At 38.3% G+C, this 21,721-nt stretch overlaps 1 protein-coding gene across 3 annotated transcripts in view; it reads right to left on the minus strand.

Annotated features, from left to right (window-relative positions):
- RNF19A (ring finger protein 19A, RBR E3 ubiquitin protein ligase) overlaps positions 1–21,515 on the minus strand; it is a 61,311-nt gene extending 39,796 nt beyond the window's left edge. For 2 of the 3 annotated variants that reach the window (XM_059994988.1, XM_059994986.1), the window contains exons 1-2: positions 21,284–21,515; positions 4,040–4,117 (exon numbers count right to left, since the gene is read on the minus strand). The gene's annotated coding sequence lies outside the window, so the exon portion shown is untranslated. The remainder of the gene's footprint in view (positions 1–4,039; positions 4,118–21,283) is intronic. The other variant, XM_059994987.1, reaches the window with a different exon arrangement.
- Between the last annotated feature and the right edge of the window lie 206 nt (positions 21,516–21,721).

Here is a 21,721-nt window from a genome sequence, read left to right on the forward strand (position 1 = left end):
TGATTTACAATATACAAGTTTTAGCCATATACATAAAGTTTACTCTAACTTTGCAGATGGGAAATCAGAGACTCAAGAGTATTAAGTAAAGAACTAAACCTAATTATTCTAGTGGTATATGAAATTAAGATTATGTGGTTCACCCACAACAAAGAGTTTTTAATCAAACTGTTTATTTGCATAAACACTCAGAAACTAGTAAACTAACTTGGATTTCTGAGACTACCCTTAACCACCAAAAAAAAAAAGCACTACAGAAATTCTGCCAATTTGAACAGATGACAAAAATGTGTGAAATTATAAAAAAAACTTTCAGTGATTTAGAAACTTTACTTATTTTTAGAAAAAGCTGATTTTATTCTCCAATGAAAAATAAAAATCTATTATTTGCATCATTTAATATAGTACTATTCTTTTTTGGGTGGGGGGTGGTTTTTTGCGTTATGCGGGCCTCTCACTGTTGTGGCCTCTCCCATTGCAGAGCACAGGCTCCGGACGCGCAGGCTCAGCAGCCACGGCTCATGGGCCCAGCCGCTCCGCGGCATGTGGGATCCTCCCGGACCGGGGCACGAACCCGTGTCCCCTGCATCGGCAGGCGGACTCTCAACCACTGCGCCACCAGGGAAGCCCCAGTACTATTCTTTTTGAACTCAATTTTTTAAACTATCAACTGTATCAATCTGTAGGTACTACTGTTATGTTCGGCCTCATAAATGCACACACCATTAAGACAAAAATATTATTTGAGTTCTAAAACAAACAGCTGGGTTGCTGGTTGGAAAAATAAGGGAAAATATGTTGTATATAATAATACCACTACACAGTAGAGTTTTAAAGTGCTTTTAAAGCACTTTTGATTTAAACTTCATTGCCCTATGGAATGGGTATTATCCTGATTTGATAGATGAGAAAACTGAAGTGCAGAGAGGGTAAATGTTGCACAGTTAGGAAATAACAGGGTTCAGGGTCAAATTCAGGTCTTCTGATATCTCGGCCTCAGTACCATCATCTGTCTGCAGCTGCCTTCATGAAACAACTCCAGTCACTATCAGTATCTCAAAAATTGTCGCAGAAAACAAAAGATAATTATATTTTACATATCATCTAGGGCTGGTCTTAACTATCCCTCAATTCCATGCCTTATTCAAGCCATTCCCCCGTCTGAAATGCCACTCCCTTTTCTCTCCTCCTAACTAAACTGTACTCACATTTTATAACTCAGATGAGAAATTTTTACGGTGTTCACTTGTTTTTCTGCCCTGATTACCTTCAATGTTTTAATAAGGTTTTAAATGTAGAACTTGAATATTGTGATTTCTTTAATACCACACACAGCCAAGATGAAGTGAGGAACATAGACACTGTGAATAAATACCAAATGAGTATTTCTTAAAATGACACAATGTCACTGAAGTGATGATACTATTTCATAAGCACAAGAAAAAATCTTGTTATTTCACTGTCATGCCTCCTAGGCATATACATGCTCTACTTTTTAAAACGTCCAATTAGTTCACACCAAGTTTACAAAGACAAATATGAGGTCTACTGGATCAAATGCAAAATAAATTATGTATTAAAAACCTAGAGTAGTTTACATCATTTCAGAGCAGGAACAGAAGATGAGAGTCAGTAAATGTACTTAATGATATAATTTGAAATATATACAACTCCTAATAATCCCCAACTTTGGATATTCTTTAAACTGATTTACTATCACAAGGATTTGTCGAAGTACAACACATCGATAACATGAAGAAAAGCAGTGGGGGAAAAAGATAACTGAGGTTGGCCTCCATGATGTTATGGCTGTTGGCTTAGTGGGGATACCTTTCCCCTCTAACTAAAAGTATAGATCTGTAACTGCAGATGCTAGAAAAGCTTAGTGAAACAGAAAAGGAGAGTAAAATACAAGTAGACCCCATATTATGTATTTTCAACCAAGTATCTAATATCACATAGGAGGCAATTCTCTTAACACCAATGTCACAAGAAATTCCAATCACCTGCTAATTAAAATATGAGAAATGGCTCTCTTTCCCCCTCTTTCCCAGTCTAGCACAACTCCACAAGTAACGAAGACTCTCTGCCAATTGCTGCTACACACTTTCATCCCCCTGAAGAAACCGGTTGAAAAATTAGTTTTTATCGCTGGCAAAGGAGCCCCACCTCCTGACCTTTTTATGTACTTAAATTGAAGACTAGCACCTGAGACTGGTATGAAGGACAAACACCTGAACCTACTTACCTAACCTTCTCTAGCCCACAGTGTTTATACCTCTTTAAAGTCAAGATCTCTTTGATTCTAACTTTTTTGTACCTCTTGAGGAATATGGAATTAAGAAATAGGAATAGCCCACAACAAAGGTATTTCTACGACGTGTCAAAGCTTTATGGACCAAAGATGTAGTAGAAGTGCTGATAACTTCGTACTGATGCATCATAAAATACATCTAATTTGGCAGCACGCTATTTTTTAATTCTTCGTAAAAATTATGGAAGTTGACCATTCCAGGTGAAGCAATTACAATATTGCTAATAAACAATTACAATATTGTTTGACATGAAAATGTGTTGCAGATTTTAAATGCTCAACTTATAAACACAGGATAAAAACAGTTAGAAAACTCAAATCCATACAAAATAGTAGCCCATGTTTGAAAAGCTGTTATGTATCAGTCAGGGTCCTGGCAGAAAAACAAAGCAGTTTCAAAGAGATAACTGAAGGGCTCATTTACAAAGGTGTGGGTAGGGTTAAAGGAACTAACAGGGATGGCAAAGTCCTCAGGAAGCCACTGCCAGCCTTCTGAAAGAAGGAGCAGGGAGAGAGCTGTCAAATGGCAACTGGAAGAATAAATACCCAGCTTCTCTCTTCTCTGGATCTCCAATATCCGCCAATGCCTCACACTGGCTAAATCCAACAAGAAACCAAAAAAGGAGCCCAAGTGAGGCAGTTCTTAGACTAGGTCAACCTCCTCTGGGGCACAGAGAAAGTCAAGGAAGGATGAGGAGTGGATCTGGAGGGGCAAATAAAAAACACCCAGTCTGGATGTATAAAGAAGAGAATTTGGGAGTCAAGATCTGGTCAGCCACTGTTAGTTATAAAATCTCAGATAATGTCCATTCCTGAGTCTGTGATCTCCACTACAAAATATGGATGATACCACTTACTTCAAATAGATGTTATGAGAAGAAAGTGAAATTGGCACGTGCTAAAACCAGGCACTATGCTAAATGTTAGCTGAAGTGAAATGTAAGACAAGCTTTGTATCTCTAGTACCTAATACAACTTGTAACCTATTGTAGGTGCCTAATAAACACTGGATAAATAAATTATGATGCAGAACACACATAAGTGGAAGTGAGGAACTGAGGATTCTGTTCATATCTTTGCTTTTGGCTTGTTATTGCTGTAAGATTCTCTGTAAGTGATACAATCTTACTACATCCAGCTTTTTAAACTGTGAAAAGAATCTTTACCCCACAAGTGCTACAGCAGCCATCCCCAAGCTTTTTGGCACCAGGGACTGGTTTCATGGAAGACAATTTTTCCATGGACGGGGGTGGGGAAACGGTTTCGGGATGATTCAAGTGCATTACATTTATTGTGCACTTTACTTCTATTATTATTACACTGTAATATATGATGAAATAATTATACAACTCACCATGATGCAGAATCAGTGGGAGCCCTAAGCTTGTTTTCACTTGCCACTCACTGATAGGGTTTTGATATGAGTCTGCAAGCAATTGATTACGGTCTCTGTGCAGTCAAACCCCTCTGCTAACGATAATCTGTATTTGCAGCCGCTCCCCAGCATCATATTCTCAGCTCCACCTCAGGTCATCAGGCACTAGATTCTCATAAGGAGCGCACAACCTAGATCCCTCGAATGCGCAGTTCAAAGTAGGGTGTGCGCTCCTATGAGAATCTAATGCTGCCACTGACCTGACAGGTGGTGGAGCTCAGGCGGTAATGCAAGCAATGGGGAGCGGCTGTAAATACAGATGAAGGTTCGCTTGCTCACCTGCCACTCACCTCCTGTTTTGCTGCCCGGTTCCTGCTGTGCTGCCACTGGCAGTGGTCCGTGGGTTAGGGGTGCTAGGGACCCTTGTGCTACAAGATAAATAAGACATGTTGAATATCCTGACATTACACAACTTCAAGAATTACAGATTTAAAATATTCAACCAATAAACATCTCCTAACTACAAATGTTTTAGTAGCATCTACTAACCACCCACATGCCTATGTGATTTAAGACTCATGAAAGGGTATTTTGGAGATAGAAGGCTAGGCAAAATAAAGTTTGTAGACAATAAAGAAATTAATTTACCAAGAGAAAACCCCATTATACTCTTGAATATCTGTTTCTGCCTCTGTTATTCAGCTAAAATTAGGTTTCTTCTGTCACTTCTCGCAAAGGTAAGACAGAGAAAATCCAGTAATTTTGTGTTGATAAATGCTAAGTATAAGAGCAAAGAGTACCAACGGTTTCTGATTTCAATTTCTTTTACTGATGTCTGACACCCAGATGTTCAGCACCTCTAAAACATGAATGTAATAAAAGTAGAATGCAAAAACACTTAATAGCACTGTTGAAGAGAACAGAAAGAGGACTAAGTATAAAGTTGTTTCTGTTTGTTTGAAGTGAGGAGGGAATAGGTACAGAGATTCCCAGCACAGTTTCTATTGATCATTAATTCTGGTCACTAGTGAAGCCTGAGCTATCTCATACTCAAGTGAGAATCAAGAACATAAAGAAACGAGACTTTCTATTTTAGATGCTACTAAAATACTATTTTATATTACAAAAGCATAACAGGCCATTAAACTTTTTCAGCCATATATACTTATGTTGAGAGGTTGAGAGAAGATGAGGAATAAAGAAAAAATTTTAATGACTATATATTTGGTATTATATGTGGTTCTCAAACGTTTCCAAGTCACGTTTCATTTTCTGTGAACTAACCACATGTTCATATCCTGCTGTTGGTATAAGGCCTTTTATGTAAAGGAACTTTGTTATTATGTGTCAAATAAATTTTTTTAAAAACTGTATGGTAATTTTCCAATGTAGGAATTTAAAATTTTGTGTGTGTGTGTTCAAATTAACATATCTTTCTCTTTATGACTTTTGGATTCTATATCTGTCTTGGAACATCTTGCTCACTCCAAGATTATATTTTTAAAATTTGCTCATGTTTCTTTCTGGTACTTCTATGATTTGTTTATTGTTTACATCTTTCATCCATTTCAATTTATTTTCATGTTAGGACTAAGTAGAGATCAAAATTTGAGTTTTTCTAAATGGCTAGCTAGTTATCTCAACACCACTTATTGAATAATGATCTCCTTTCTACATACCTCTGACCTAATTTGGTAGGCTACTTCTTGATGTATGAATTTCTTGCTACCTAGGTGGTATGGACTTCCAAAATATGTTCTTGAAATAAACTACCCAACAGTTTCATTCCAATTTATGCTCCCACCAACTGGAAAGGTGCTTACTTCCCTGAATTCTCATCAACACCCTATATCATTTCAATAGTTTTTTCTAAGTGGCAAAAAAAAGTAAGTACTTTCATTTCCATTTCTTTGATTACTAAACAAATTGAACGTTTGTTCACGCTTACAGCCCTCTTTATTTTATCAATGATTTATCTGTTCATATTTTTTACCCATTTTAACACTGGAACATTAATGGTCCTCTTTGATTTTAAATCTTTCATATTTACTTCCTCTTAATATTTGCCCTTTAATTTTGTGATTTTTGAAGAAGTTTAAGATGTTTATTTAGTCACATCTACCAAGTTCTTCTTTCATTGCTTTATATGCTTACAAAGTATTTTCTGAGGATAAAATCTATTTATAGACATATTTACCATTTCTGGTACTGTTCATTCCTTCTTGTGGATCCAAGTTTCATCTGATGTCATTTCCCTCCAGCCTGAACAACTTCCTTAAGCATTTCTTGGTGTTGCAGGTTTCATAGCAATGAATTCTCTCAAGTTTTGTTTATTTGAAAAATGTCCTTATTTCACCTTCATTTTCATGGATATTTTGTTCTGAATATAGAATTCCAGGTTGATAGCTTTATCCTTTCAGAACTTTAAATAGGTCATTCCATTGTCTTCTGGTCTCCAATCATTTCTGATTAAGTCATCCTTCATTGATATTGTAATTCCTCTGTAGTAATCTGGGTTTTTTTCCCCCTTTGGCTGCATTAACATTTTCTTTCCATCTTCGATGTGCAGCAGTTTGATTAAGATATGCCTAGATGTGGTTTTCCTTTTATTTATCCTAGCTGGGGTTCAATGAACATATTTTTTGCCCGACTGTCTGCTATGTCTGTCTCTTATCTCTCTTTCTGCTATTCATGTTAGTTTTTTTTTTTTTTTTTTTTGCAGTACATGGACCTCTCACTGCTGTGGCCTCTCCCGCCACGGAGCACAGGCTCCGGATGCGCAGGCTCAGCGGCCATGGCTCACGGGCCCAGCCGCTCCGCGGCATGTGGGATCCTCCCGGACCGGGGCACGAACCTGTGTCCCCTGCATCGGCAGGCGGACTCCCAACCACTGGGCCACCAGGGAAGTCCCACATGTTAGTTTGATACTGTCCCACTGGCCATCAAGGCTCCGTTCATTTTTTGTAATCTTTTTTATCCATTCTTTGGATTGGCAAATTTTGTTGATCTAGCTTCAAGTTCATCAACTTTTTCCTCTTCCTTCTCCAATCTGCTGTTAAATCCATTCAGTAAAATATTTATTTCAGATATTGTACTTTTCAGTTCTAGACTGTTTATTCTTCTTTATAGTTTCTATTTCTCTGTTGAAATTGCCCATCTATTCAGTCATCATGATCATGCATCTCCCTTTAGGTCACTGAATATATTACAGTTACTTTAAAGTCTGCTAATTCTGCTAATTTTAGGGTCAGCTACCATTTTGGGGTGGATAGTCTTGACATTAAATCACACTATCCTGATTCTTCACATGTCTAGTAGTTGTCTATTATAAACTGGATTTTGTGGATGTTATGCAGTAGAGACTTTTACAGCTTCTTATCTGCTCCTAAGAGTGAGGATTTTTATTATACCTGGCAGTTAAATCACTGGCTAATAAAGTCAAACTTGTGGAGGCTGGTTTTGTGTTTTAGAATGGGTCTCTGGGCACAAATGTTTAAAACCCCTTAATTTGGTGGGAATCAAACACCAAATTGTCTCCCCTGCAGAGAGTAGCAGGTGAAATCTCTATAGTCAGCTTTTTCAGCCTAACTGCTATTATTTTCCATTGAGCTCCTTGGAATCTTTCTGCAGAGTTCAGGGGTCACCTAGGTATTTCAGGGGAGTTTTTTCATAGATTTTAGGGCTATCCTACTACAACTCCCTCCTTTCTGGGATTTATCCACTCAATTTCCAGCCATTCCAGCAGTCCCAAATTCCGTCCCTTGACACCGTAGGCCAGTAAGACTTTAGTTTTCTGCTTGATTTTCAGCTGCCCTGTGCTGCATGAACTTTTCCTCAAGAGGAAAGCTGTATACACTTTGGGGGAAAAACATTTGGCGGTTTTCCAAAGGAGACCTTTACCAAAGGATCTGAGATACAGTATTCTTGAATCTGTATACGATGCTGTCATGGGAAATTTTAGCTTAAGCATGCATTAATTCATTATTCTTTATAATCATTAATTCATTTACTCTTTCAACAAATATGTTCAGTGCCTATCATGTGCCAAATACTGTTCTAGGTGGTAGACATATAATAGTGAACAAGACAGACAAGGTCCTTGTTCGGTGGAACTTTCACTCTAGTGCATTCTAACCAAGCACTGAATAAAGACATTTCAGACTATGTCTTCCCCAAACAGTAATATTAGTGACTTGGCAAGGATATAAATTATAATAAAGTGATTCCCTTTTTTCATAAGCATAATTTTGAAAGAAAAAAGACCTGATTTTATATTTGAGCATATATGATAGTCCCATAATCTGAACAAATATTTATCAATATCCCATTTAAAGCTTTTTTTCTAAATGACTATAAATATGTGCTTCTGACAGCACTCTATTTTTCACAGTGACAATGGTTTTCTAGTATAATAAATAGCAGATAATTTAAGTTGTACAAAGAAGAATCACTAGTTATCTGACCAAATGATCTAGTATAGAGAAATTAGTTTAGCTCACTGTGCGTAACTTCAGAAACAAATATGGTAAATAAACAGTGGGGGATATCCTTGAAACTTAATTCACTTTTTTGGCCTTGCTCTTCCTCTAGTGTTAAATAAAGGTTCCAAAGGCACTGAAAAAAGGAAATATTTCTCTTCCATAGCATTTCCTATATACAGAGTTGCAAACAACATAACAAATTTAAATATGCCTAGGTACAATTTGGTAGTAGTTGATTACCAAAAAACAGAATTAACTATCATAAGCCATCCTTTGATCGACCACAACTAGAAGTGATGTACTAGAAATGATGTATCTGCACACAAGCTAATTTTGGCCCCAAATAAACAGACCTTTGTACATCTGAACAAGAAGTTCATTAAGAGAAATTTGAGGCATTAAATTACTTGGATTTTCACATACAGCTTTCTCTGAACAGTGATAAATCACTAAAGTTCATTATAATGAAGTTTGATATTGCTCAAAAAGGTTATTTAAATGTTTAAAGTTATTTTATGTCATTCATCTTGTCAATGTCAAATGTGGAAATGTCATATTTTCCTCTAATAAATCTATTCCCCAATATAGCTGGAAATTCAGCTACAGCAGCAGTGCAGGCTCTGGGCATAATTCTTGCTGTCCAAATAATATTAAGGAAACAGACTCTCCTTATAAATCTTATAAAAACTGACTCATTAAACATCTCTTTATACAGTCTGTTAAAGTAAAAATATAATAGGCACGGTAATAAATTTTTGGAGAAGGATAAAAATGCTTAAAAATAGCAGCTAATGCATGGATAGGCTTCAGAGAAATCCATGAAATTTCTAAAACTGTGTACTAAATTGTGAATATAGGTATATTCTAGAGATAGAATCCATAGCTTTCAAGAGATTCTCCAAGGAGTCTGAAGTATAACAAACGGTTAATTGCTACTGAAGAGATGGCAGAATTTAATTTGCCAGTAAAAGTTACCATCAGTTTCTGTAAATTGTGTCTGTTCTCACTAATTTATATTATTAGTACAATATTCATAACTATTAGCTCAGTTAGAACATACTTCTATTCCTTTAAGATTTGAAGTTGCAGTTCCTTCCAAAAGAGTTAAGTTTGGGGGAACATTAAAAAACAACATTCATCCCTAAACAAATGTCTCAGATTCAGAATGCAAGAATAAATATAAGGTATGTAGATAGCCTAGAATAACTCATCACATGTTTAAAAAACAAAATCTAACAAGGCTAACTGTTGTATATTCAAAGGACAATTGAGTATAAATATAAAGATATTATAAAGCAATAATGTCATCTTCACTTAAAATGGCAATTACCACGGAAAAACTTTTTTTTAAGTTTATCATTCCTCATAAGGTAAGTCAATAACAATATTCCTATTTAAAATGTAACAGGCACAAAGAAGTAAAATGTTTGATGCCCAATGAGAAAGAGTCAGCAACGGTGCTAGAAATACAACCAAAAAGCCTTTTAATTACCGGAATGTCTCCTCAGAAACATGAGCCTATTATACGCAGATCTAAGAAATCTAGGTTCTATAGATAGCTACCAAGTGGTTTTGTGGCTTTAGTTCAGCAATAACCTCTCTGTATCATCTGTGGCAGAGATGATGTTTTATACCCACCTGTTTCATTTTCCTTCCATTTGCAGCTAGATGCAGCCATGTATCCAGTCCTGGCCAGTGCAATGTGAGTACAATGATGTACGCCCTTTCCAGGACTAGTCCCTAAATCATCCTTTCAATCATCCTTTGAGCTCTCTCTCTTCCCTCTTCCCTAGCTGGCTGAATATAGTAATTTTAGTGATTGACTCCAAGTAGGCCTCTGGGGACAGCTGAGTCACAAGATGGAAGGAATTGGGATACCTGAGTCATCCACACGGTTCTCTGTGTGAGTGAGAAATTAACTTTTATAGTGTTCCGCCTGAGATTTTGGGGTTGTCTGTTTCAGACACAACTATCTTACCCAAGATAAAATGAGGGAATAACTTACGAGTAGCTTGGACGGGAAATTTTAAAAATACTATACAAATATGGGGTAATGATAGCATCTTTTTATTCAAACCGTAAAGCACAGACTTTGGAGTCACAAAGTTTGGGTTCAAGTTCAGATTCTGACACTTATTAGCTAGCTGTGTGACACTGCATTAAATTACTAAGACGGTTTACTCAACTGTAAAACAGGAATAATAAATAACCTACAGTCCACAAGATTATTACTAGGATTAAATAAAATATATAAAGAATCCAGCATCAGTATGACATATTAATCACTTAACAAATATTAGCTATAACTATTACAAATATCTGAGGAGATGGCACAAATGTAACTGAACCATTTACTGGATAAAACTGTTTAAAAAGAGATTATCATGCTTAAGGTTAGAAATAAAATGAAACAAACTGTTGGCTCTGAAATGGCTTGTCTAATGTCACCAGAATAGTTAGCCATTTGCAAGTTTGGAATACATCATTATAGTACACGAATTTCTCCAACATAAATATAGTTTTCAGCCTTGTTATGTTTATATAGCTACAAACCTATGACAAGTGGTCTAATATTGAAAATGGGGTAAATAATTTCAACTTAACTACTTTTATATATGGGGGAGGTGGAGGTAACTCAACAGAGCATTAACATAGGCACATATCAGTTTCCAGCAAGTTTTTCGGAAAGTGAATGCTTATCAAGACTCAAATATACTACCTTGAGCTCTATCCTTAACATAATTCCTATGATCGCCTAGAAACATAAACTAAAAGTTCAGAATAAACTATTCCCATATGCCACAAAGCCTCCCCAAAGAGATAGTTCTTAAACAGCTTCACAAACATACACCTGCTACATTTATCTATTTAAGCCTATTCTTGTTTGGGATGTAGAAGAGAATGGTACTACGTGGTTTTAATAATACTCATTACAAATAATACTCATTACTCAATCCATTACAAAAATAAGCTGCTGGGGCTTCCCTGGTGGCGCAGTGGTTGAGAGTCCGCCTGCCGATGCAGGGGACACGGGCTCGTGCCCTGGTCCGGGAGATCCCACATGCCGAGGAGCGGCTGGGCCTGTGAGCCATGGCCACTGAGCCTGCACGTCCGGAGCCTGTGCTCCGCGGCGGGAGAGGCCACAGCAGTGAGAGGCCCGTGTACTGCAAAAAAAAAAAAAAAAAATCTGCTGCAGAAAGAAAAAGCATTATTCATTCCATTTTCCAATTAAAGAAAAAAGATTTAAAACATTCTGACTAGCCCATTCCAGGCACTCTTTGTTCAGAAGGGCAAACAATACACCAATAGGGAGAAGGTAGGAAAAGAGTAGTGCAAAACGATGGGTATGATAAGAGGGCCCAGAGACATGAAAAAATTTTTAAATAGGTTTAAAAAAGATATCCAACTGTCAAAAAAATTTTTTTGAACTGGTTAAAATACTCATTGCTATACATCAACAGAAGGGAAATATTAACCTAGTCTGATATTAGTCAAGTCTGTCTACTTTTTGAATTTCAACTTCCTTATTTGAAAGCTAAAGTGATTGGATGAGGTAATGTCTAAGGCCCCTTAGTTCTGAAAGACTATGATTCTAATATACAAATATATAGACAGCTGTAATACATACCATACTCTAGGGTTAAAAGTGGACAATTTATATTTCTTTCTGTTCTTTTAAAAATATCTCCAAATTCTCTACAGTGTTGGTATACTCTTTGGTCTTAGTAAATCCAGTGTAATGAGTATTATCTTTGCAAACTGAATTTTACCAGTTTCATCACTAATCTGAGTAATTCTACTATTTGGACAATTACAAATATTAAATGTTTGGGCTAATTTTGTCCTTACCATTTTTTCTAGAAGTTGTTTCTTTTTTTTTTTTTAATAAAAAGTATTGATAACAGCAGTATCCTGCCTCTCCAATTTTGGAATTTCATTTGTCTCTTTCTCCTAAAGAACATGAGGGGTGGGGGAAGCGGAAACCTCTGGTTAGGCTAAATCAGTGTGTGTGTGTGTGTGTGTGTGTGTGTGTGTGTGTGTGTGTGTGTGTGTGTGTGTGTGTGTGTGTGTGTGTGTGTGTGTGTGTGTGTGTGTGTGTGTGTGTGTGTGTGTGTGTGTGTGTGTGTGTGTGTGTGTGTGTGTGTGTGCGCGCGCGCGCGCGTGTGTGTGTGTGTGTGTGCGTGCGCGTGTGTGTGTGCGCTTAATTTTATGACGTATGTACATAACTAGGTAGGGCACAGGCTGGAAGAGCTATTTGATTGTAAGTTCTAAAAGCTATTTTTAAAACTTTCTGCAAATTATAAAGTAATTCTCAGAAGGAACAATATCTCTTGGGAAACAAGAGGCACAATAAGCAACATGTGTCTATTTTCCTTTGGATACACAGCATTCATAGAGCTTCTCTCTAAACATGTCCCCCGAAAATAAAATCAAAACTGAAATACAAATGAAATATTTCTTAATTTTATTGGGGAAGAAAACAAGTAAGGGAGTATTTTCTAAGGAAAGCAGAAGAATCTAGGTAAGAATTACACAACAGGTAAACAATCATAAAGGTTTTTCATTGTTATGGCTTTCTCATTAAGAATTCAAAAGAAACAAGATAGATTTAACTATAATTATAAAACATACTATTAAATTAGATGTATTAGATATTTAACTATAGGAAGCATCAACCTAAAGACCAATTTAAAAAATCAGCAATCAAGAGACAGAGGGGATCTCAAATAAGTCATGGAGATACAAAAAATGAAAAGGATACAAACCTGGAACTGTTTCACAAATACTAGTCATGCACAGGTGCATCTGCTAGCTAGATACCCATTTGCTTTTCTCAGAACACTGCATCAACTTTATTTGGCTGTGGAACCTATCCTTCTAGTGCCACTAATGTTCCAATCTAACCTTACATTTTATAAGTGAGAAAACTGTATTCTAGAGCTACTCAGTCAAATGTATCATCACTAGCCATATGAGACTATTTAAGTTTAAATTAATTAAAATTAAAAAAAATTAAACTCCAGTTCCTCAGTTACACTAGTCACATTTCAAATACTCTACAGCCATATGTGGCCACTGGCTACCATACTGGACAGTGCAGGTCTAGAATGTTTCCATCACTGCAGAAAGTTCTATTGGATAGTGCTGGTCTGGAGATTATTTGATTTATCCATGCAGCTAATGTGGCAGAGCCAAAGTCTCAGTCCTCTTTCTACTACTTTACTTCCTCCACAAGACCTTCATTAATCACCTGGTTTCTGAATTATCACGTTGGCCTTTTGTTAAGTTCTGCTTACAAGCATCCATTTGCTTCCCACAGGTAAACAAACTTTAAGCTTTACATGGCATTCCACAATCTTACCTTAGTCTCTCACCATTCTCCTATATAAAAACACACTCTAGCCAACTGGTCTACTTGTTAAATATATCAACAAAACATAGTTTCACCTCCGTGATGTTTCCTATGTCTTTGTCTCTGCCTGAATACTCTTTTCCACCTTCTCTGCTTATTTGAAGTCCTACTCTTCTTTCAAGGCCCAACACCTACCTTATTTCCACAAATCATTCTAGGTCAGTAATTATAGATAAACTACTAAAAATTGTTTCATACTTTTATATAGAAGTTTACAATTTTCTAAATACTTCACTTAAATATTTTACTGTGATTCTTTGCTAGAATGTGGGAAAAAAGTTAAGCAGAGTAAAGGTAATCAAGAGTGTGTGTACATGTGGCACTGATTACAATTTTGTAAAGGGTGATCAGAGCTTACTGAAAAGATGACATTTAAACTAAGACTTGAAGGGAGTTAGCCACGAGGAAATCTGAGGAAAGAGCATCCAAGGCAAAGGCAACAGCCACTGCAAAGCCTTAAGGTAGGAATGTGCCTGGTATGTTCAAGGAATAGCCTAGAGGCCAGAATGTAGCCAGAGGGAAATGAGCAAAACAAAGAATATACGGGATAGGTCAGAACGTTATGGGACCAGGTTGTGTATGGCTTTATAGACCACTGTAAGAACTATGGCTTTTATCCTAAGCGAGATGGGCAAACTTAGGGGGCTTCTAAACAGAGACAGTTTAGAATCTGAACAATTTTAAAGGATAATTCTAGTGTTAAGAATAGAATGAGAAGAAAGAAGGACAGTAACATGGAGAACAGTTTAAAGGCTACTGCAATACTCTAGGAGAGAGATGATGATGGGCATAAGGATATCTTTTGAAACTAGAACTGACAGAATTTCCTGATGGATTCCAAGAGGATTTTGCCCTGATTAACCAGAAGGCTGAAACTGCTGTCCACTGAAATGGAGAAGGCTGTGAAAAGAACAAGTTCAGGGAGGAGCTAAGAGCAGGGGTTCATTTTCAGACATTTAAGTTTGAGATGCCTTTAAACCTTAGGTGAGAATGTACAGCCAAATACCCACATAACAGGCATGGAGTTCAGGAAAAAAGTCTGGCTTAGAGATAAAATTTTGGGAAGAGTTGTTATACCAATGGTGGGTATAATCACAAGCATGGATGAAGTCCCCAGAGGAATAAAGAAGGGTAAGGACTGAGCCCAGTGGCATTCCAACTTTAAGATATAGGGTAGAAGAGGAGGCTCCAGTAAAGGAGATAGGGAAGGTGGAAGGAATCACACCCTCATGAGACAAAACCTCTTGGTCTATCCCATCAGTATTACACTTGCCCCCTCCCCTAAATATAAACTGTATCTTAAGAACGACCTGAGAGACAATAACAGTGTATCTTACATGATATAAGCTATTTCTTAGGCCTGTTCAGACTTGAGGGTATTAAGACACTTCCTCTGATACTTCTCAGAACGGATAAGAATTCTAAAGGAAGGGCTGTCTGGTCTCTGAGAGTCACAATGCATGATACAAAACAAAGGTAAGCACAGATCTTTTTACTTTTGACTGTATATTAGTTTCCTGTTAACAACTAACTACAAAGTGGGTGACTTAAGACAACAGAAATTTATTTTCTCACAGTTCTGGAAGGTAAAAGCCTCAAATCCAGCAGTGTTACGATCCCTTTGGGGGTTCAGGAGAATCTGTTCTTTGCTTCTTCCAGCTTCTGGTGATTACAAGCATTCCTTGGCTCGTGGCCACATCACTCCAGTCTCTGCCTCCATGCCTCACATTGCCTCCACCTCTTCTGTGCATCTTCCCCTCTTCTGTCTATCTGTAATTTCCCTCTGCTTTTCCCTTGTAAGGACAACTTGCCATTGAATTTTGGACCCCTCAGATAACTTGGGATGATCTCCTCATCTCAAGATCCTTAACTACATCTGCAAAGACTCTTTTTTCAAATAAGGTATCATTCACAGGTTCCAGAGATTAGTATGTGAACATCTTTTTGAGGGCCACCACACAATCTACTATATGACTCCAGAAATTTTTACTAAGGTCATCAGTAAAGTGTGTTATGTTTATGCAAAAAGCCAAAGGATGTTCATCTATAATTTTTTAAAAGTTACTATTATTATTATTTTTAATGAAAGGATATGGCTATAAGGAGATACCTATTTGATTTGGCTACGTATCTGATTTAGCTATATTTGGCTATGTGTAACTGCTTACCAGGTAACCACTGCAACCCCTGGTTTGGATAAAAGAATCAGTTATTGTGCTATATAGTATAGTACATATCCTGTACTATAGGATGTGATGATAGACTTTTCTAAATGTTTGCTTTATTTTCCCCCACTTAAATGCACTTAATCAGTCCCCACCCTCTCTTCCCAAAGGATCTTATTTCATGATTTTGATTTAAGGATGCCTATGTAAGAAGTGTAGGTTATTCATGCAAACAAAAACTGAAGGATAAATTAGTTAAGGCAATATTTAAATAGATCAGAGGTTTAAAATCTGGTTCTGGAGCAGACCTAGTCACCTCTCCTGACTCAATGTTACAGGAGCATCTTGTATTGATTCATTCATTGTAACTTATTCCAGTGTGGGAGGTAACAGGACCTCCGCACCAGTAGTCTCATGGGTACTTTTTCCTTCTGTTTTTATACTGAGATTTGCTATGACAAGTTACTAATATTTTAAAAATCTATTTTGTAATAGTCTTGTCTGAGTAGTTAAGAGTGTTTCAAAGACATAATTTATACTAATCAAATGAAACAGATGATAGCACATTCTCCCTCATTTTACAAACAGGGAAAGAGAGTGAGGCAGAGCCATTTTGGCAAAGTTGTACAAACGAAAGAAGTCAGGTATCCTGACTTTCAATCCAACTCAGTAATTCCAATTCAATGACATATGTGCTTCTGTATTTGGACTCAAAAGACATGTTAGAAAGAGACTATCAAAAAAGACAAAAGAAGAGACTATCAGAAAAGACTAAAGAATTTCTGTGGAAAGGAAAAAACATTTCATACAAAATACTCCTAGAGCTGTGCTGTCCAGTGTTAACCACATGGTGGATTAAAGACTTGATATGAATAAAAGAATGTAAAGTCATTCACTAATACATGCTGAGACAATAATGTTTTGTATATGTTGCATTAAATAAAATATATTATGAAAATTAATTTCACCTGTTTCTTTTTACTTTTTAATGTGGCTAACAAGGAAATCTTAAATTAATTTATGACTTACATTATATTTCTATTAGATAGCCCTGCTATAGAGAGAGTTATGAAATAGTTACATTACAATACATAACTTTATTCAATTAGCAAATACTTATCCAACACCTATCGTTGTCAAGCCTTATGCTAAGTGCTGAGACCTTAAGAGTGAACAAAGATTATGGTGATTATGGTCCCTGGCATCATACAGTTTACATTATCTCCTACACTTCTACTGCACATTTCATATGTATTATCTCATATGCATAAGAATAACTTAGAGTACTTCACCATTTGGGGAGCAAATGCCAATACCTGACTTAGAAATCACAAAATATAAATCATCAGCAGATTTATAGTAATGGCCATCTACTTTTGTGATACACTAGTTATATTATTATGCTATATACGATTCATCTGGAAGCTTAACACTATCTCACTCCCTATAGCTTCTCCTGGTTTCTTGTTCCTTCCCTCTAACTAGTTTGCTCCCTCCTACGGCTCATCTCTACCAGAAGTCTCTACAACTGGCAACCTTGCTTGCTATTCACATTACAGCAGGGCTGTTTATACTTTCAGGGGTCTCCAGAGGAGGACAGAGGTCGAAAATGTTAAGTGTACATAATTTTAAGGGGCTAAGTTCAGTTTTTTTGAACCCAAGACTGAGTTTTGAAGTTTCTTTTCGGCTTAAACAAACTAGGGTGATTTCTGAGGATTTTGCTTCAAAATTCAAGGCACAAATTTATTTGAGGGGTAAAACAACTCCTTATTAGTTTTATCCTACTGAGGATTTCACAGAAGAAAACTCTACCCGGGGAGGGGGAAGGGGAAGCTGGGACGAAGTGAGAGAGTGGCACAGACAGATATACACTACCAGATGTAAAACAGATGGCTAGTGGGAAGCAGCCGCATAGCACAGGGAGATCAGCTCAGTGCTTTGTGACCACCTAGAGGGGTGGGAGGGAGACGAAAGAGGGAGGGGATATGGGGATATATGTATACATATAGCTGATTCACTTCGTTGTACAGCAGAAACTAACACACCATTGTAAAGCAATTTACTCCAATAAAGATGTTAAAAAAAAAATACTGGTATACTCACACACAAAAAAGGAAACTACCAAGAAGGACTTCAAAAACAAATTAACAAGTAGCATTTCTCAAGTAAATGACTTTTGAAAGAAAATAGTAGGTAACATCAATAGAACAAGAATGTATAATGCTTTTTAGGCTAATATCCTAGCTTTCGAGAAAATGTCATTAATAAACAAATTAATTGTTCAGGTTTTATTGACAGCTACAAAGAGAGCAATACAAGCAAAAACTACTTTATCAAAAGGTGCTAATTTTTCTCAGTTTAATACAGAAAGTATTACTGACATATGACAGCTATTGAGAAACGAACAAAGTATCCAAGTTTTAAACACCCAAAATGATTTCACTGCCTTTTATCTACCATCATCTGAAATACAGATGTGTTTAGCAAAGGAACAGTATCCCACAGTCTTTAGCTGTGCAGGTGTGGTTATACATATAGTTGTTTCAGGGTTATACAAAACTAACAAAAGCTGGTACCTCATGACTTAAAAATTAAAAAGCCAAAGAAAAATAATAATTACTCCTGACTGGAGAAAAAAAATCACCTAAGGAAAATTTAGGTGATCTCCGTAAGTAATCAGATTAACATTTTGCTCAAAAAAAGATCAAACCAAAACCTTGAAGCTAAAGTACTTAATGTACGACCATGGGTCCTTTCAGACCATCATTAAACTACTAGTGCTAGTTTGCCAAACACAATGCCAATATAATCAAATATAAATTTCGAAATTCAACCTTTTTTTGGCCTTCAGCCTAAAATGGCCTAATTTTTACATGGGCCTTAAATGATAAAAGATCATAAAGCTTAACACGAAACCAGCCTGCATTTGACAATCAACTGTCACTTGTTAGAAGCATCAGAAAAACAAATAGCAATTCTCTAAGATTTCCTTTATAACCTGAGTAGGGAAGAAATAGAAGGAGGCAATTCAGATATAAATGCAACAAAATTTATCCCTAGCTTACTCTCTGCCCAGCACCTGACCAGGGATTTTGACGTGTTATCACAAATATTTGTCTTCCTTCTCCTCCTTGAAAAATTCAGAAAACTACGTTTTTCAATCCTCAGCGCCCTCCAGATTGGGGGGGTGGGGGTGGGGCAGTGTGGGCAGGGATGATTAGAAACCAAAGAATTTCTGTGATAAATCTAAGGAAGTGTTAAGGATAAAATCAGAACCTGCCATAATATACAAGAGAGTCTTTCAAATGATAAAAGAGTTTGTTTTAAATTACCTATATTTAATTCCATCTAACAACCCCGTGAGAATAGTATCTTTCAATCTGATCCCATTGAAGAGAGGCGACCCCAAGTGTCTTAATTCACAACTGCAAAAATATGACCTTATGACTTCCTCTATTTCAAATGTGTGAAGTGCATTTATTTTCCACTAAAATGCTGAAGTAGCTTTAAAAACAGACAATAATCTTAGTATCTTTCATATGTTAGGTAGAAAAAAACAGTTTCATTTAACCAAGTAAAAAGGCACCCAAAATTCTACAAATCACCACCAAAATTTTAAAAATTCCAATACTGGTCTGAAGACAGTAAAATGGACCGTTCTTTATATAAACTCTAATGCTCAACTGAGGCGTCATTCAAACGAAACAACAATATTTCAAGTAGCTACTATCTGGAGACTAAAAATTGAGTTGTGTTTCAATTCCTAAAATAATGTTACAGTTTTAAAAGTTAATCTTACTGGAATCCTCCTGGAAGTCACAGATATTGAAAAACTACACTAACATTAGTTGCCAAATGTAATTTTTTCCTCAGAAAGACACCTTGTGGTGACATTAAAATAGTTTTTGAGGACACATGAAATTTAAATTTCAGTTACACTGTATACAATAATAGAAAGAGGAATAAAACTAACAAATAAAAAGGGTTTTTGTTGTTGTTGTTGTTGCATAATGTGGTTTAGGTCCCAAGACTTAATTCTAGATCTTTACCATGGAATTGCACATAGCAAGCAAAGAACATTTGAAAATAAGCGTCAACAATAGATCATCGCCATTTTCTAAATAGAAATATTTACATTTTGATTCAATTCTGACAGTTGGGTGTTAAGGAAGCATAAACAAGCCAATACGGTAATAACAGTTTGACTCATAAAGATGCTCATTAAGATGGTTAATGACAAAACCGAAAATGAAACTTGGCATACCGTCAGACTTCACATAACAAAAAGGGTCAAGGAATTAGGTTAAAATAAAAAATACATATGTATAAATAAAAAGAAAGCCATGTTACTACCAAAAAAAGAAAAGAAAAGTGGAACGCTAAGGAAAAATCACATTTTAAGGCAACCGATCAGAGGAAAGGATTGCTTTATTCCTCCACCGTTTACTAACATTTAATACTAGCGTTTGCAGCCAACACCTGGGTGTGAAAACTGCAGAGGCATTTAAATGCTGTTCTTTCCAACGTCCACCCAACAGGACGTTCCGCAACATTTTGAATAGTAAATATTAACCAAAATAAAACATCGTTCGTATATTTCTACCTTCAAGAGCTAATGGGAAAAAAATAAGACCTTTCTTTCTCCCATATGTAGCTTTAACCATTCTCTCCCCTCTTTTATTTACTGCCCTTTGTCGCGAGGTTAATGAACCCTGAACTTATTTTCCTTCTTCCCATTAATGAAAAGGGTGGGGGGGAGGGCAACGGCAGAGGGGAAGCCAAATGATAGGAAAAACTGGAAATTAAAAATAGTGGCATTACTGGCTGAAGAATGAGAACTCCCTGAAGGTTTAGTGTGAGGGAGACAACCCTGGAGGACCCCTCTTAAGACATACTTTACCCCAAGACCCCACCATTTTTCGTTTGTTTAATTTCTGCTTTTGCAGGGGGTGGCAGTCCCCCGGATGAACGTTCCCCAGTGCCTGCCTCTCTTTTCCCCGAGGCCTCCAGCCGCAGGGGGTGGGGGGCGCTGGCCCCGGCTCCAAATTTGCAGCAAGGCCCGGAAATCAGTCCCGTTAGAGCCGATTTCACCCATCAGGAATGCGCTCCGCCCCCGCCACCTCCCCGCCGCGGCCGCCCTCCGCGTCGCCTGCTCCAGGGGCTGGTGAAGTGAGGAGGGGAGCGCCGCCTCCGCCCGTCACAACACCGCCGGGTCGGCCGCCCTCGCCCCAGACTGCTCGGGCCAGGAGGACAGAGCCCGGGGCGTATCCCACGCCTTCCCTCCGCCCGCGCGGCCGAGGGAACGCCAGCGCCGGGGCCAAGCCGGGGAAGCGGAACCAGCCCGAGGCCTGACCCCCGGGCCGCCCCGGCCCCGCGCCGAGCACGAGCAGGGGCGCCTTTCCCGTGGGATTTCCGAATCCATTTCCGTCCCGGGGAGGGGCGCAAGGGTAGCAGCCGGAGCGCCCCGTGTCGGAAACTGGAGCCGCCCCTGCCCTCTGGCTCCCGGGCGCAGCTTCCCCCCGTACTCGCCAGTACCTTCAACTCCTCAGGGAGACGCAGGGCGCAGGGCTGCGGGCGAGCAGGCCCATCTCCTGGCGGCGGCAGCAGCCAAAGGAAGTACGGAGGAGGGTTCCTCAGACCCGCCAAGGCGCCTCTCAGCTGGGGCGGGGGGAACGGAGAGGAGGGGTCCAGACTGCCGCTTTCCCGGACTCCTCCTCCGCAGTTCTGTCTTGACTGCTGTTCCCGGGAACCAGCGCCGCAACTGCCATTCTCCCCCTCCCTCAGCCCCCGCTGTCTCCGCCCCCTCCTCCCACTCCTTCCTCCCGCCCCCGCCCCGCCCCTGCGCACCGCCCGCGTGCCTTGCGTCATGGCGTCACGCCCACCCGGCCCGTCGCGGGCGGCTCTGGGACGCGGCTGTTCGCTCGCTCGTGTTCGCTCCGCGCACGCCCGGGAGCTCCCCGCCAGCGACTCGGG

Source organism: Delphinus delphis, chromosome 17 (genome assembly GCF_949987515.2).
Source record: "Delphinus delphis chromosome 17, mDelDel1.2, whole genome shotgun sequence".
Classification (NCBI taxonomy): Eukaryota; Metazoa; Chordata; class Mammalia; order Artiodactyla; family Delphinidae; genus Delphinus; species Delphinus delphis.